Here is a 19,345-nt window from a genome sequence, read left to right on the forward strand (position 1 = left end):
ACTTGCATTATCGGCATTTACGATGTAGTCAGCCCTAATGTCGTTTGTGGTAATCATGATGTTTGCCGACTACAACGGTCATTTACACCAGGCTGATATTTGTTATTTTTCATTCCGTAACCGCCGACTTGTAGCACGGCACACTTCTAGGCTTTTGTAAGGCGTAGGATTACCATATTTTGGATATCTGAAATAGGGACACTTTTTCAAAATTTTCAGACTTGCAAAACCGGAGGATAATCCTGAAAAATGGTAAATTTTTCCCACTTCGTGGTCGATTGACTAAAATAAAGGAAGGTCTACTTTTTTGCTTAGCGCCCTAAATACAGTTTTTCCTTTCACATTATCAGTTGGTTGACTAAAAAAAAGGGTCAACTTTCCGGCTCATCTCCCGAAATAGCCGCTGGTGCGTTACTTCGTTTCTAAATTACTGTATCTCAGTCGATTTTGCCATATATTTAACTCCAATTCTCAAAAAAGAGGACGAAATCCCCAAAAGAGGACATTTGGGCGTCCTCCGAGGACAATTTAAAAAAGTCAAAAAAGAGGACAAATCCTCTTAAAAGAGGACGTATGGTAACCCTATAGTAAGACACCGCTGAGACCAGCGGTCGTCAACTCAAAACGGGTCGCGGGCCACTTTTCAAATTTCGGAGGACGCGGACTGATTAATTCAATATCGAGATTGTTGAACAACGGCGCTATCTCGTCACCTACTCAACCCTAATGAATTGATATCTTGGTAAATTAGGGGTACCGGGGTTATCTAACGCCTTGAAATCTTAATGAAGGATTGCTCCGTGCGATTGCGCCTGTATGACAATGCTATTCTCAAATCCACATTGTCTTCGTCATTATCGACGAGAAATGGCTTTGAAGCGACATTGCTGTCGTAAAAATACATTCATTAAATACGATTTATTCCTTGCAGATGCGGATAAATGGGCTAATAATGTATCGTTCCAGCCATCCGGCCCGCCAAGTTCTTAATTTTCCTATATCTGGCCCACCGACTGGAGAAGTTGCCCGCCCCTGAGCTAATCCATGTTCGGTTGCGAGGTATATGAAACTTCTTCACATCAACCAAATGATCTGGAGCGTTACCATTTTTTCATCTGAGAGCTACCAACGATTAATTGCATATGGGTTTAGAGTCACGAAATGACGGCACTGCGCAATACGGAAGTATAGTAGAATCATATTTTGCGTAGTTTTTGATAAAGTGTATCTAGACTAGATGAATACAAATCTATACAGACGCACACTGACATCTAGCGAGAGCCATACCGATCGTAAGATCAAAGACTGTTTATTACGGAAATATGCAGGACCGTAACTGCCGCACCCAAAAACCCCAATTAGGGGAAGGGGACGGAGGGAGCGAGCTCAAATGGGGCCCAAAAATATTTCGTGATTTAATGTTGTCAAATAACTTGATCATTGGGTACTCTCCCTCAGCAAAAAATACGCATGACTTCGTTATAAATATCAGTTTATTAATATTTTCATCATTTCAAAACACCACAAAACTGTGATACATGAAAAGATTGGAAGGTGCCGAAACGACTTGGAGTAGTCTTTGAGATCAGACTCCCACCTTGGCCTGATTTATAGAAATGGGCACATCGGCGTCTGCCATTACCGTGCCACGACGCACCAAGACATATGAAGTTATAGGCCATATGTAACATGCGACTCCGAGAAGTGTGCCACAACCATCAGCAGCGAGAAGACCTTGGCCGAATAGGACTTTCCTTGAGCTGACCGAAAATTTGATATGTATACAATACATAGGCCTATCTTTGATTGTCCATAAGCGCTTAAATGACTGGCGCCGAATGTTCCTGTCCTGGCGATTTGAGCCCCACAAGACAAATGCCATCACGCAGGGAACATTATTAGCCAGTAAAGAAATACCAATTTGAAATCACGTGCGTCTTTAGTTTACGTTTGGGCGATTTCAATATCTTATCAGATGACATCCCAGATAGGGAGTCACGAAATAGCATCATGTAACGAAGTCATTATGCCAAGGGGTCCGCCCGAAGATGTTTAATTATTATTTCGGGGTCCTACCTTCCAACATACCTCCATCAGCTCTACCGGTAAATCTGATTACGTGAGCAGAGAGAGGATAAAATTGATAGCAATATATATGCAATCCCCGATCACAATGACCGATTCAATCATGAATTTTTGAAATCTGTCGCGCTTGGCGCTGTTAGGCAATAGAAGATGACTCACTATACCAGTGGTTCCCAAATGGTGGGGAATTCCCCACTGGTGGGGAATTCAATGGTTTCTGATGGGGAATAGACGCATTTGTTCAAAATTATATACAGGACAGTCTACAAATTTACGGAGACACATGCGCAATAATTACCGTTACCACTTAACTACTCTAGAATGTATGTATCGAAAATTATATTGCGTGTTGTTCACAAAACCTCATTTCAACTCTGGATGGCCAATGATGGCGTCACAAACGCATCCAGCACGACTAGTTTGACGTGAAATAACGCTTTCGCGAAATATTGAGCCGTACTGCGGGGTTGGTATCGGCTCGCAATACGTTTCATGTTGCAATTATAAGCAATTGTCTTGCGTGCTGGTGTGGTTGTCGTCTTGTGTAGTCAAACCAGCAAATAGCTGCTCTGTGATGACAAAAGTGTTGCGTAGTGGGGAACAGGACCGTAACTGCCGCAGTTTGAGCAGGGCCAAAATTATTTCGTGAATAAACATAAATTGTAGAGTATTTTTTTGGAAATTTATACCACTTTTTCAAGATGTCTTCGCGCTGATGGTGCGATTTAATATTGCCGAATATCTTGAATATTGGGTACACTTCCCCACTAAAATACGTAGAATTTATCGAAATGGAAACTTCGGCGTCGGCCATTACTGCGCCACGACGCGCCAAGACATATGAAGTTATAGGCCATGTAACATGCGACTCCCAGAAGTGCGCCAGAACGATCAGCAGCGTGAAAATCTCGGCCTGGGAGGAATGCCTTTGTGGTGACCGAAAACTTCGATAAATATACAATATACATCTATGTTTAATTGTCCATAGCCGGCTGAATGGCTGGCGCTGAATGTTCCTGTCCTGAGGATCTGAACCCCACATGACAAATGCCACCCCGCAGGGAAAAATTATTAGCCAGTAAAGCAATACCAATGTGAAATCGTGTGTGCCTTTTAGTGTTGGCGATTTCCATATCTTTTGACATAGCAGATATAGGAGGTTCCGAGATAGCATAATGTAACGAGGTCAATATACCAACGGGTCCGCCGAAGATGTTTAATTCTTATTTAGGGGCCCTACCTTTTCCAACGCACCTCACTCAGCTCTACCGATAAATCTGATTACGTGATGACCATAGAGGCGTTAGAAAATTGATAGCAAAATATGAGCAATTCCCGATCATATTGACCGATTTAAACGAAAATTATATAAATTTTCGCGCTTCGCGCGTTTAGTCGCAATAGGGCGACGCACTAAGACAGTTCACCCAATGCAGCTGATAATTAGCGGGGAAAAAGCATACAAGCTCGGGGGCTGAGGGGGTTCTGACGAAGACCTGTTACAGTCCTGGTGGGGAATGAAGGCCCGGAAGAAATCTGATGTGGGGAATGAAGACAAAAAGGTTGGGAACCACTGCACTATACGGACACGGACACCCAATGTAGATGATATTAGCGGCAGAAGGCTTGCAGCCTGAGTGCGGTCTGGAAGAGAATCCTCCCAGAAGTTCGGTTTATCATCCTATGGGGGGTCCAGGACCAACGTTTTTTGAGGGGCTGATGAAGTGCTGTTACGGTCCTGGAAATATGACACTGCGGATAATTACGCACCGTTGTTTTATGGCTTGGTACATTCAACTAAAAGTATAATTCTAGCCGCACAAGTGTTACCGTAGCCCTCTACTACTGCTACTTCGAAACAAGTACCCAGGGCTGTGACAACTCGAGTCGACATTTTAGAGTGACCCAACTTGACTTTTGTGAATATGCCAACTGACTCGACTCGAGTCACATTTTGGACGGAATAGAACCGTTGCGCATGACGCGAGACGAGAAGAGGTCAGCAATGATGTAGCCTTCTCCCACTTTCTGGGAGTGGGTTTTAACAACTTCCACTACTGATTATAGGCTTTACTCACGTGGTTTCCTATTTTATCTCATTTTACTTTTCATTCAGTGTGCATGTCTCCTCTTTACGTCGCCTAGGCCAAGGTGGGTGTCTGATTTCAAAGACTACTCCAAGTCGTTTCGACACCTTCCTGTCTTTTCATTGTATCGCAATTTTTGTGGTGTATTGAACTGATAAAAATTGCTAATAAACCGAACCGATGGTTATATGAGTTCAGACTGCGTCTACTTTCACTTGACAGTCTTTAACTTTTTAGACTCGGGCTTTTGTAAAAGTAGAAAGCTGTTGTTGGATTGGCATGTTTGACTTCTGAAGTTCGTACGATTATACATGTACTTGAAGAGCTTCTTGGAGGTACAGAACTTCAATATACAATTAAATAGTATATTCATATTGAAATGAACCCGAATATTTTCGGCTGACACTCGTCAGGGGTAATCGTCAGCAACTAGTAGAGAATTGGAAAGAACATTGTATATCAACAATCGTGACGTCATATTTTATGATACGATTGTTGATATACAATGTTCTTTCCAATTCTCTACTAGTTGCTGACGATTACCCCTGACGAGTGTCAGCCGAAAATATTCGGGTTCATTTCAATATGAATATACTATTTAATTATACATGTACTTGTACATTGTACTAACAACATTTTTGTTCATTTTGCAAGAAAGGTTTAAAATTGTAATGCTTGGTGTGGCAAAGTTGACACATACCAGTACCGGTGGCCGAGAACCATTGTCCTAAATATTTCGTTACTCGTTGCCCTCTGCTATACTCGACTGAGAGAAAAAAATTATATTATTAATATTAATACTGCCAAATATGCTTGGGTGACTCCGGCCTTGAAGACTTCGGTCATATCGGGACTCGCAGTCTATACCGTGTAATATATACTTGGGCAAATATTCAACTATGTATTATTGGATGTGAATGTTTTATGGACATTGCCTAAACTATATTTCATAGTTGACGAATAAAACTATCTCTCTCTCTCCAACGACATTTCATCAGTCAGCACAACCGATTTGTCGGGCCAATTACAGGCCGTAGCCTACTCGTCTCGACGACTACATTCAAACATCACGAAATAAAAATACCATCATGATGAGCAGGGACCAGGTAAGTATACCGTACTTTCTATTTTTTTAGAGTACTCAGGCTGGTTTTGCCTAGGCCTACTTGCACTACTAACTCGAGCTATTATGTTTTCTGACTATACAAAACTGATTACTTTTTAGGCATATTGTAGAAAGTAGTTTTCGGAAGTCTCCGCCACGTTTAAGACTGGGTAGAACATATATCATGTATGATGGCAACAAATCTTCCAACATCGCAGGAATTCGTGGCTCCATTCGTCTTCTCGTGTCACAAATATGTGCCCTGCAATTTCGAAAGAAGCCATCTTTGATCGACTACTAAAATATGGGACGTCTAAATTAGGGTTGCCATACGTCCGGAATTTCACTGTTCAAACTTGCGTCCGGGAGGAATTTTTAAAATATGCCTAAATGTCCGGAATTTTGAAGGCTTGGCGAGTTGGCGAAGGCTCGTATTTTTTTCCGAAATCAACATAATGACATTATTTTTGGAAATACATATGTTACATGATACTTTCTTCGCGCTCCGCGCGATTTACTGTCAGATTTATCGTTTTTAATATGGGCCTATCACCCTCGCAAAAACTGCAATAAAATATAAGTAACCTTCATTTACTGAAATAAGCCTGATTATAATCGCAATTATAGGAGAAGGGTATATTCCTAGAGATTGTTAAGGCCATTTAAATGCTTTATTCAAAGATAGTGGTTAGAAACCTGGAGTTCGTTTGCCTATATTCTGGGGTTCGTGAAGATGTTGAACGTAATCAGCTTCCAAAATATCCCGTGAGTAAGTCTGGGCGAAGGTGCTGACTTCTCTTAGTAATGAGCTCGTCAAATTTTGATCTGGGTAACGGAACATTTTCAAATTGGAGATGGAGTCGCGACCACAAAAGACGGGAGACCACACCTCTGAGGTGCGCACCGGCATATAAGGCTGATAAATCTTATCGGTGTGACACAGTGTTGGGATGACTCGAGTCATGACTTGACTCGAGTCAGACACGTGTCAACTTTTTCGTATGACTTGACTTGACTCGAGTCACTTTGCAAAAATGACTTGACTTGACTTGACTCGGCGCTTCAGAAATGTGGATTGACTCGTGACTCGGAGCAAAATTTACGAGTCAATTTCAAGTCATCAAGTAAGCGGTGTCGATTAGATCTATATATACTGTTTATTGCGATTATTATATATTGCGATACGCCGGCGTGACTTCCGAGAGAAACCAGTCATACACTGATTGTACCTTTCACTGATCCCACTTGTTACATCACAAATAAATTGACCGAAAAGGAAATGATGACAGCTTACGTTTAAGTGCTAGAAATCAGTGGCGGCTCGTCCTATAGGGCAACTGGGGCATTGCCCCACCTAAAATTCTGTTCAATAACAATTTAACCATTTATAGACGCACAGCAATCAATATATACCGAGATCACAGCGAAACCCGCGTTCTTCTTGTGCTTTCGCTTGCAAACGCCCATACATAGCGAAGTCTCTGCGAAAATCGAATTCTCTTCTGTGTTTTCGCTTTGTGAATGCCTAGCCGGGGCTTGCCCCGGTAGCGCTCATAACAAGCTTTCACTATCTATTCTCTCAAAGCCGCGCACAATAAAGAAACGGTGATTTACTCTCTCCTATTCGTAAAATGGCCGAGCAACCGGGGCAAATATGCCTACTCGCCCCTAAGGTGTGATGTAACAATCGTATCTATATCTGAACTCGGTTACCGTAATATGCGTTGAGTCGACCTTTGCTGGTATAGGTCGATTTTGACGGTGTTTCGCACCATGATAATTCTTGAAACTTGGTATGATATGTCGTGAAGGTAGTATTTAACACTGCTCCAAGTTTTAGGCTTGCTACTTAAAGATAATGGTAGTAATTCCGTTTCCGAAGTTCAGTGTGTGCTGATCTATCATGTACATAGTACAGCAAACGGATTTTACTCAAAAGCCGGTATTGGTCTCCATTGATTTTGACGATGTTCTATACCGAGATCGGTCATGACATTTGGCACGGTAAGTGTTAGTATCGACCGATGTAACAAGTTTTAAGTTTGTCACTGAACTATGTGGGTGGTAATTTCGTTTCCAAAGTCGAGTAAGAGCTGACTCTTCATTTATCGCCAACAAATTTACGCAAAAGCCGTTATTGGTCTCTATTGATTTTAACGATGTTCCATACCTAGATCTGTCATGAGCTTTCACACGGTATGTCTTGATTTTAGTATCGAACGCGGTGCCAAGTCTTAAAGTTGACACTCAATGATTGAGGCAGTTATTTCGTTTTCGAGGTCGAGTATGGTAGAGATGCGCGCTGATCTGATACTTAGCCTACCTATGTCATTGCGGATCTCACGCAAAAGCCGGTGTCGGTCTGTGCTAATCTATAGTCTGCGTTCCATAACGAGATCGGTGATGATATTTCCAATGGTATATCTCGATGATCGCATGAAACAGCTAACCAAGATTCTCGGTTTGCATTCAAGTATTCGCATAATTTTATGTTCGCCAATGTCCATTTCACTGTGAAATTGTGGCCTTCAAACCATTTGCTTACAATCCCCTGTCAATTGCGATAGCTATTTCATTTTCGATGTCGGCTAACAGCTGATCATTCGATCAGCCTATTCCTCGATCTATTTTACTCAAAGTTCGGTGTTCGTCTGTTTGCATTGATTTTGACAGTGTACCATACCGGAATGGGTTATGAGATTACGTATGCTACTTCTCGATGATTTCTTGTAACAGTATACTAAGTTACGGCTTTTATTCATGTATTTATATATTAATATATTTTCCAACGGCGATTTCGCAGCAGACTTATAGACAGTGAGCCGTATGTGTAGTGTCACAGTCTCCAGTTTCAAGGCCAAAATGTCCTACGTTGTTCCGAGACCGAAGTTCCGAGGCTGCTGTCCTTAGTTCTTCAAAGACCATTCAAATTGATGTTCTGGATTCAATATGACAGGCCCAATCTATGAGATAACAATTGCGTATGTGTCCGAACTCGTTGACCTTTCCAGTTAGGCTTACGCAATCTCTCGAGTTCTAGTCATTGGAATTAGTCAGGTCAAGTCAAGTGCGAACATGAATCGTATTGAATCTTTATTCCGTACGTAGTTTACGCAGTTGCCTTTAGAGCGAAAATGAGAGGTCTAGAAGTTGTCCAGTCTATTGATCCAATCGTACGCCGGGTGCCTCCGCTTTGGTTGCCTATTATCACCTGGTCGTAACCAGAGATGGCCACAGTCCGGTTCAGGAGCAGGAGCAGGATTTCAATGTTTTTTTACCTGGCCGGACTGGATCCGGATTTCGAATTTGGGGTGACGGTCGGATTTTAGGGTCTATCGATTTGCGTAATCTATAACTCTACCATGAAATCAAAACGCATGCTACTAAGGATGACCTGATACTTGATTCGTGGCATAGGGACGATTCTTAGTTCACGTACATTTTGTAAAATAATCCTTTGATTAAAAATAAATGAATAAAACATTTGTTACCACACTTCAAGTCACGGCTCACCGGCAAACCTCTCGCGGCACCTACGTTAAAATCACTGTTGTCGGGAAATTCATGTGACCATCATAAAGTTACTTTTTTACGTTGGAAAACGCCATTGTGACGTCATGTTGATAAAAGTCGCTCGCAGCCCTTGCCCCACCACCCGATATTGTCACGAGCCGCCACTGCTAGAAATAGAATAATCTAATAGTAACGTATCTGTTTCTTTGACGGCTCAGTGCTTACAGTGCGCAGTGCCCACCTTACCCAATCATCCCCTTGTATAGTATTGTATTGACAAGATACGACAGTTGTGCTTATAGCCTTAAGGCCTCTGCACACTAGGGTTGTTCAGATTTGAAAAATTGTAAGGAAACTCCGATGCTTGTGACCCGAATGAAGGTTTAGTACATAAAAACACTTTTATGAGCAATTTCGGTCATCTTCGTCGTGATCTTCTATCCCCGAAAACCCCCCAAAGATCCACGGGGCAATTCTCCTTACTACTGGATATGCAATGTTGACCACGTCACCGGTTTATAGCTTTTGTGACGTTATCAGTTGAAAACGGCTGTGTAGAGATAATATATTGCAATAAAATAGCCATGATTTCAGAATTGTACTTAACTGCAGTCCCATAAAGGCCACATGTATAACGATTTCACTCTGCAAAAACTGTCTATCATGCTCATGGGAATCATGTAGTGCAGGGGTCTCCAACACGCGACCTGATTTGAAAAAAATTCAGAAAAACGCTTAGTAAATCATGTTGAAACGCTAAAATTGATTTCAGTTGAAACATAATGTTGTTGTTTTTCAAAGTGAGCCATTCTATGTGCCCACTATCACTATTGCTCACTAGTTGATACGGCTTCGGCATGGTAATATCATTCCATGGATGAAGAATTTGCTGGTACGAATGGGCATATTGCCTTGACGTGCAATGGCCCACCACTACCAAGACCGAGACGCCTGCAAAACGACTTCGGGCGCTCCAAAAGACCATGCTTTACGAGGAGATAGTTGTCTAGCAAGTAGGCCTACCGTGTATAGCTAACCCCAATATTGATTCTTCAATCCATGGGTGGCCAATCTGCAGCAGTAGAAGGAAAATTATTCGGCTGTCGACACTTGTAATAACAACCCCAAGTTTTCGCAGATACCCCCTGCATCAGCTGTATCTGGGAATCTGATCACATTGGCCGAGAAAGGATAAATATTTTATAGTAATATGTGAAACTATACTAATATTTATTGACGAAATTCACTCATGAACATGAAAATTTTTTCGCGCTTCGCGCGACTACAGATTGGTTCTCTGTGGCTCTTTACCACATAACTACTAACGATTTGGTGCGCATAGTAAGCCGATATGTGCATATAGATTAGTTCGGAGTGTACCGGCAATGGACATGGACATGATAACGTGGGTATTTGGCCCCAGCTAGTTTATCACAACTAACCACCGGTATGCGGCCGCAGGCTACATGAGTACGCTAAATGCGGCCGTGAATTACAAAAATGTTGGCCACCCCTGTTTTAGCGGCTAAAGAGTGTTGTCATTGTCAGGTATCGTGTACAGCTCATAGTCCAAAATATAATGACATTGATGATCATGATACTTTTTGTTGTATTTGTGTTTGTTCAATAAAATATTAGTTCTTTTGTGGTGACTATAACCGTCGCCTATGTTAGAAAGCACAGCGTTGTAATAACGTAGAGTTATCAGACGTGGTTGTTGAGCTGCGTTGCCTACTTTTATATCGATATTGATGTCATGCGGCCCGCGGCCTCCAGGAATTTGGAAAAGTGGCCCGCGACCTATTTTGAGTTGGCGACCCCTGAATTGTAGTGGTTGCACCATTGACATCGGCTTGTTTTGGATCGTACATTGAAGAAGCGCCGTTGGGTTGCAATTCGTGAACAAATACTGATATTCCCAGCTAGTAGTTTTAAGCCATAAGGTATTATTCAAAGGTATGTAATGTCAGTAATACTTTGCTCAACTTCAAATCATCTGTAAAATACCGAGTTATCTTATTTTATGGTAGACTGCAATTTAGTTGCAGAAGAAAGTCTGAAACAGAGCAGATATGGGTTTTGCGGACCAAACATGAACAAGATTCAGGTCTGCCCACTATTTGGTCTGATATTCTGGTCACTATTCGGAAGGATATTTATCTGAGTGTATTAGTCACTCCAAGTTACCGACTCTTGATGAGGTTCTACAACACCCGCCATATCTGAAAGAAAATTGCCCCGAAACTACCACAACGCAGGACTGTGTCCTTCTAACTGTTGAAGAGGTTGACAACGTATGGAATATGACAAGAATATCTATAAGGCAAGCGCTTAACATTGTGTTGATGCATTGTTTCAGGCATTCTTCTTCAACTAAATTGCAGTCTACCATAAAATAAGATAACTCGGTATCTTACAGATGATTTGAAGTTGAAAAAAGTATTACTGACATTACATACCTTTGAATAATATCTTATGGCTGAAAACTAGCTGGGAATATCAGTATTTGTTCACGAATTGCAACCCAACGGCGCTTCTTCAATGTACGATCCAAAACAAGCCATTGTCAATGGTGCAACCAATACATGATTCCCATGAGCATGATAGACAGGTTGTGCAGAGTGAAATCGTTACGCATGTGGCCTTTATGGGACTGCAGTTAAGTACAATTTTGAAATCATGGCTATTTTATTGCAATATATCATCTCTACACGGCCGTTTTCAACTGATAACGTCACAAAAGCTATAAACCGGTGACGTGGTCAACATTGCATATCCAGTAGTAAGGAGAATTGCCCCTTGGATCTTCCGGGGGGTTTCGGGGATAGAAGATCACGACGAAGATGACCAAAATTGCTCATAAAAGTGTTTTTATGTACTAAACCTTCATTTGGGTCATAAGCATCGGAGTTTCCTGACAATTTTTCAAATCTGAACAACCCTACTGCACACTGACCTCGCGACGCAACATCGCGAGTTGCGCGTTGCGAGTTGCGAGTCGTAAGTCGCGAAGCAATGCACACTGGTCCCGGCAGTGCCCACAAGCGGCAACTACAGCTCTTGCGCGTTCTGTCCGAAGTCTCGCAATGGATACACATTGCACAGCTCCCGATAGATCGCAAAATGAATATTTCGATGGGTATACATGGGTTTGTCAATGAATAAGATGACGTCTTATATGCACACACGAACCAATATCATATTTCAATGCTGAAAACGCATAATCTGGGTGACCCAGTTAAAGGCGCTATTTCCGGTTGCCGATCCAAATTTCTAGAGTTCTAGCTGTAGCCTATTATGGCTACAAACACCAAGCCTTTCTGTATTCCACTGCCTCAGTGACTGCATCAACTGTCAAGCACTCATACATTAATTTCTCGATATGATAGAGAACAACATGCAAACGCATTATAATTTTATTGTAAATGAATTGAGTCTTGACAATATTCAAATATAACTCTGGGATTCTTTCCTTTTCAATCTTCGATTCGCCCTCAGTTATCAAGCATGGAAACTGATCCGTAGGCCTGGTTGATTCATTCTCCATAATGATGCATAGTCCATTTCTGACTTATAATATTAGCCATTACAATTCGTACCGAAGTCTGATAAAGAGGAGAATAGACGAAATCTAACATCAAGAGTTACACTGCTGCTACCTAGTCAACAAAAAGATTTTCAGACGTCGTGTTCTGAGATGTACCGATATCTGAAATATACATCAGTGAACCCATGACATACCACGATTATATGTACCTGCTTAACCCAGTTTCCAACCAATGTACATTGTACAGTCTGTACAGTAGGGCTGTTCAAAAATAACTTTTTTTCCTCGATTCAAGCCGGTCACCTCTTAAATCATCAGGTTGCAGTAGAAAACCTTGCTCACCAAATTTCACTCGATTCCAACCAGTAACGGCTTCCGCAGACCCAATTAAAATTTTTAATTTATTATGGAAAATTAAAAAAAAAATTTCCCAAATTTTTCTGCCAACCCCATGAAATTGTTGAGCTGTCTTCAAAGACGTTACAAAACAAATTTGAGTCAATTCCGACCAGTAGAAGCGGAGTTATGTAAGTTTTTCGTTGATAAATCGCGGATTATCACCGATCAAGGATAATCCGAGGATTATCATCGAAAAACTCACATAACTCCGCTTCTACTGGTCGGAATTGACTCAAATTTGTATTGTAACGTCTTTGAAGACAGCTCAACAATTTCATGGGGTTGGCAGAAAAATTTGGGAAATTTTTTTTTTAATTTTCCATAATAAATTAAAAATTTTAATTGGGTCTGCGGAAGCCGTTACTGGTTGGAATCGAGTGAAATTTGGTGAGCAAGGTTTTCTACTGCAACCTGATGATTTAAGAGGTGACCTGCTTGAATCGGGGAAAAAAAGTTATTTTTGAACAGCCCTACTGTACAGGTTAAAATGAACCAGACAGGGTATATATATAATAAATCCACCTGTAGACATACAATGACTGAGAGATTCGCGGTATCGGTACTGCTGGAGCTGGTTGGCATTTGGTAATTACCAAGTACCGGTACTGCGTACATACAGTAGAATGCGCTCTTGCAGTTAAGCTTCAAGTTTTAAAATGACCTCAAATCAGTCTAAATTCAATGAGGAAACAATTATAGATGCCAAAACACGCAATACCCGGACAAACTATTGCGGTGACATAGAGCTAACAATCAGTAACTGCTGACCAGTCGCTCGCAACTCGCGACAAAGTTGAAAATTTTCAACTTTGTCGCGGAGTTGCGCAACCCTGTCGCAGACGGCATGTTGCGAGTTGCCGGCGACTCCGGTCTGCATGGTCCAGTCGTAGACAGGCGCGATTCTCTCGTTTTATCGGGTCGCGAGCTCAGTGTGCAGAGGCCTTTATGAGGCTTTGTGCTCCACGACAATGGCACAATGGCAATTTCAACAGTTCAATGCATTTTTCTTGGAGAATTGCTCTCTCTTCCACGAACCAGTCTCTCTCTCTCTCTTCCATACGCATTCATTCATCGGATCTCTGCTGCCGTCTTTCCAGCTCGGCTCACTGTACTTTCTGGGCTTTCTAAGTCACTGCAATCGTAGTGAGGTCGGCGATGAGGAACCCAGATAAGCCTCCGACACATAGAAACTGGGTAGAGCCGAGACTCGAACCAACAACCATTGGTGTCGTTCGGCACACTGCGCCACTCGCTCCCCCTTGTATTATTTATTGGATCGAACAAACATAGTTCATGCGTTTATTTTCTCACGGATGTGTAGATGGGTAGTGTATTATAGCATATCAATTTGTTTTAACTTCTCGACTCTTCGTATTCGATCCTCTATTTTGGCTCACGTATTATATTAGCTGCTCTACGTCTGAGTGAGCGATTATTTGACTTTATACTTGGTATTTGATTCAAGATATATGACCAATACATATGTCTTTCACTCATCCAGCAAAATGTAATGACTTTGAATCATTACTCATACTTCGAAAATTCAATTTGACTTGAATTGTGACTCGACTCGTGACTTGACTCGACTCGAGTCACCTCCAAAAAACGAGTGACTTGACTTGAGTCACCTTCGAAAATCGATTAACTTGACTTGACTCGAGTCAAGATCAATGTTCCCTCTAAGCTCCGCACGTGCGCAAATGCGCAGTGCTGAAACGGTGTCTGCGCACAGAAAATCTACTCTGCGCACAAAAAATCAGAAATGATGTTTTTTTTTATGGTTGATGCGCACTGTTGTCCAATGGACCACGCAGGCGCGCATATTCGTGAAAATTAAGATGTAACATTGTCAGGGCCAAATAGTGTTATCACTGAAGTCTGAAATCGAGGTACAAGTGCGCCCCACAAAGGTAACTATTGCGCTCCGTGAAGAAATAAGAATTCACAATCACGTGCGCCTCACGGAAGATATTTTTTAGTATGGCCTCGTACGCGTGAGCGATACTGATATCATTTCAATAGCGCATTATTTTCTGGGAATGGCGAAATAACATGGTTTAACAAAGTTATAAATAATAATGGGCTAGCTCGAAGCCCAGCAAACACTCGATGTCCAGTTGACTTCCGGTGGAATTGCCGGCAGGACGTCCGGTAACTTACGGCCGTCACCTCCCTGGAGTGGGTTTGTCGACAACTAGAGACGTCCTGTCTGCCCTCTGAGTACGTCCGCAATGACGTGTTGTGGACATGAAGCGACCCCTCATGGACGCGGCTGACCTAGCCTGGACGTCACGTGGTTCCCTATGGACGCGCCTGACGTACTGTGGACGTGACGCCACTCCCCATGGACGCCAGTTCACGTACTGTGGACGTAACGCCACTCCCTATGGACGCCAGTTCACGTACTGTGGACGCGACGCCACTCCCTATTGACGCCAGTCCACATACTGTGGACGTGACGCCACTCCCTATTGACGCCAGTCCACGTACTGTGGACGTGATGCCACTCCCTATGGACGCCATACTCCGTGATTTCCATGATGACCTCCTCCACTTCGATACCTGCTCCAACTACATGAAATCCAACATCATATAAGCTCACAAACTGTTCATGTTGGATTACTGGAAAATTGCAAATTACAAGTACAACATAATGAACTATTATTATTTAACAAAGTATATAAAGATTAGGTGAAAATTCGATCACAAAATTACAAATATATGAAATAAATGTGTCACATGAATCTTGGTAACAGCAACTAGTTCTAACATGACAAACATTCCAATTGAGGGGCATATGAGAAATTTGAAAGAAACGTGTCACAGTAATTTGACAAAGGACAACTGTAAAGACAATTAAAAACAGACCTAAGCAATCATAAGTAGAAACTACCATTGCAAGACGTAAAATGATGCATCGGTTGCACCGCATAATGTTAAGAGCGCGAGCGCGTATTCGTCTTTGGCAATAAACTTGGTTGCAACAACAGGTTTCTTCTCAGTCCTTGTTTCGCCTGAAGCACATAAAACAATGTCAGCAAATAGTTTGTAGATCCACTCTTCATAGCACATGAAATATGTGTCAGACTCCATTATATATTTCCACTTGCATTAATTGTGATTTGTCTTGTAAATCGCTACTTCTATTTGTACTCGAGTGTGGATAGCTTCTGAACTAGCGATACGGAGTATGCAACACGCCAATCAAATTAACTTGTAGCAACACCTAGGGTTGTAATTGTAATAACTGCACTCAAGTTGCGCTTTTCTGATGACTCGAGTCATTTTCTCAAAATTCGGAAATGACTCGACTCGATTCAATCTATGCAATGACTACGGTCATAGACTCGAGACTCAGACCGATATTACATTGTAATTTCGAAAAACAGTAAAGTAACCACACTATTGGTATTTCGTCTAATGGTAGCGGTACTTAAAATGCGACCAAAAACCGTTGAATGTGAAGAAAATTTGTAGCCTATATTATAAATGCGAACCGTTGATATCACCAAACGAAGTTATAAAAAGTGGATTAAACAAGAATTTAACAGGAAACTGAGCAGTCAACGCAATGACTTGGACTCGAGTCATAACAGCATGACTCGGACTTGACCTATACTCGCTGACTTGGACTCGACTCGGTGGTGAATTGAAAATGACTCGACTTTACTCGAGTCAAAACTATATAGGTGAGATTGACTTGTGACTTGGTTACAACCCTGGAAACATCTAAAGGACATACTTGAGTATTTTTCAGAAATTATGCTTTCACATAAAGTAGTTTTGACAAGTCTTGTAAATCACTGCTTGTACCAGAGTGGAAATACATGGCGTTACTACCACTTCTACTCCATTGATGACACTACAAATACTTCTACTTGAGTGCTGAAAACAACTACGTTTTTGACCATCTCTGTTCAGAAGCATGCACCTACGACTACATGCCATAAGTCTCGACATTTGGACTTCGTCCACTTTTCGAAACTACTCACCCCAGTAGCCTACTTTTCCGAACTTCACTTTCTACTTACACTTGAAAGGTAGTTTGATGTCTTGTAAATCGCTATTGATACTTCAGTACTAACGACGACTACTCTGACCATCTTTGTTTGGAAGCCTTGTGAATCGCTAATTAGCCTATACTGGAGTAAAAGTTAACAGCGTTGCTACTACTTCTACTCAAGTGCAAACAATGATTACTTTGATCACCCCACCAACTATTGAGTATGCAACGGTCTGTGGACATACAAGCATGAGACATTATAGGATGCGACACATGAGCATGCGAGTTAAATTACGGGTTACGGTTGAATTTAGGCTTGGGTTAGGTGACGCATGATAAAGTGTTCCATGCTCGACTGTCGTTTTTATTGTGTCGCATGTTCATATGTTGGGCAATCGTATGCAACACATCGACCAAATCTACTTTTTGAAAGTAATTACTTGAGCATATTTCAGCACTTAATTTTCTACTTGTATTTCAAATAGATTTGACACACCCTGTAACTTGTTACATATACGTGTGTATAAATTCATGCCGTTACTTCCACTTCAGTACAAAAGATGATTACTTTGTCTACCTCTGGTTTCCAAATAGTGTATTCAACGTTTTATACCTTCAATTGCTTTTTGACTTTTTCCCGAGCATGATGCACCACCGATTTTGTAGCGTAAAAGCAACGCTTGTTCTAGGTGGCAGTAGTTCTTCCAAACGATGTCGGCCCCAGTCTACAACTCATTCTTCGTACAACCTGCTTGACGTTGTTGCCATTAATTGAAGACATTGTCGATCTAGAAAATTTAAATAATTAGAATAGGTGTAGTGAAGGCATTTGTCAAGATCTCAAGCCAGTTATCTATAACATCCTGTTAAAAAACAAAAACAATGGTGTACAAGCTTGGCTATTCGCACATTCTACTCACTAATCAGTAGGGCTGGGTACATGAGTACTCGAATCTAAATCGAGTAATAATTCGATTACCAGTGAAACTCGGGCCATGGTGAATTCGGCCCATTGAACTCGGCCTTCGGTGAGCTCGGCCTTCAGAGGTGAACTCAGCCTAAACCTAAGCCCTTCCCACCCTAATCTTGGGATACACCGAATTCGCCATGTGCGATCTGATCCTTGACGTTCTGCACTCTTTGTCAACATTATACAGCTCCGTATGTCTAATATAACATTTTATACATCCGACATACGATACCGCCCCCTGCGGGAATAACATTCACACGACATATCCACCACCACCAATTCGCCATTGCCTTCAATTATTAATACAATTCACGAAATTTATAATAATTTGTATTGACAAAGTCACCATGGGCCGAGTTCACTGGTCACCATTAATTCTATTGATTCGAGCCAAGTAGATGACTTTTTCAGGTAGGCCCTCTGAAATTATACGCTATTTGCCACCAAGAGTACTGTTATCAAATAAAATTATATTTTTGATACTATTTTCCAATGCATAAGTAGCATACAAAATACGTAGTACAAAGCTATTCACTTTAGTTGAAATGACATATCTGTGAAGTCATGATTAACCCACAGCATAGTCACAAAGTGCAATAAAATAGGTATCGGTCAAAAATACACCAAAATATCTGTAATTTAGTGTGATGTAAAACTTGCACGGCATAATTGTATGTTCTTAGTGGAAACATAAAAGATACGTTTTCAACTTTCCATAATACTCATACTGTTAAGATTATAGCATCATAATGAGTGATTATCGAATACTTGACACTTAACACCAGATTCAGAATCAATCACTCAGGTGCTCGATTTTGCCAAGCCCTACTAATCAGAACAGAAGTAATGCGGCCAACCTGAGATATCTATAGAAATCATGCATACCAGATTAGCGTCACTGTGAATTATGGCACACTTGGATTCAACGAGACATCGAGTCGTAGAGTTACAATATCAAAATATCATGCAGCAATTTTGAGCACCACTGGCGAAATCCTGATCGGGAGCCCCCGTCACAGAGTCTATTTGCGCATCATTTATGACACTTTTTTCAGGCTAATTTAATCACTGATTATTGAACATGAACAATAATAATTCCTCGTAGCTCATCACTCCAACTTACATGATTCAACTTCTTAATCCATGGACAATCCACGACTGCAATGCGTTGCTCCGAAGTTGAAAAGTACTATATAACATTGCCTGTTCAATATTTAGACTCCTGCTAAAAATGAAGCAATGTTGTATACGTAGACCCAGGTATGCCCCTGCCTCAACCGTATGAAGAATCCATTGATAATAAGGGTCTATAGTGTGCTTTCTCATTTACGACAACATGACTCAGCAATCAGTTTTCCCTAGGGCCCATCTACTTTGTGAATGTCGCTGTAATGTAGGCAATGTTATTGTCGTGCAATATATTTTGTGAATGTCGGCACAATGTTGCCGTGCGCAATATACTTATTGGAAGGTAATGGGCGAAATATCTAAAGATCAATGTCAACTCAACGTCTGAGAAGTGAAAATTCAAATGGAATAATTATCTACTTTCACCCATTTTAAACTTTCATATTAATACATGACGAGGAACGTGCAACATATCCGATGAGCTAAATGCGACTATAATTTTTGCGAC

General features: G+C 41.4%; 1 long non-coding RNA gene across 1 annotated transcript; it reads right to left on the reverse strand.

The window, feature by feature from the left end:
• Positions 1-15,481: 15,481 nt before the first annotated feature.
• Positions 15,482-19,197, reverse strand: LOC145458049 (uncharacterized). Its single transcript, XR_013921059.1, has 3 exons — positions 18,833-19,197; positions 17,353-17,527; positions 15,482-15,750 (listed from the first exon to the last, which is right to left on the reverse strand). It is a non-coding gene; the product is annotated as an uncharacterized LOC145458049 (long non-coding RNA).
• Between the last annotated feature and the right edge of the window lie 148 nt (positions 19,198-19,345).

The sequence above is a fragment of the Botryllus schlosseri genome, chromosome 15, assembly GCF_051294905.1.
Source record: "Botryllus schlosseri isolate E-star chromosome 15, Bs_hap1, whole genome shotgun sequence".
Taxonomy (NCBI): Eukaryota; Metazoa; Chordata; class Ascidiacea; order Stolidobranchia; family Styelidae; genus Botryllus; species Botryllus schlosseri.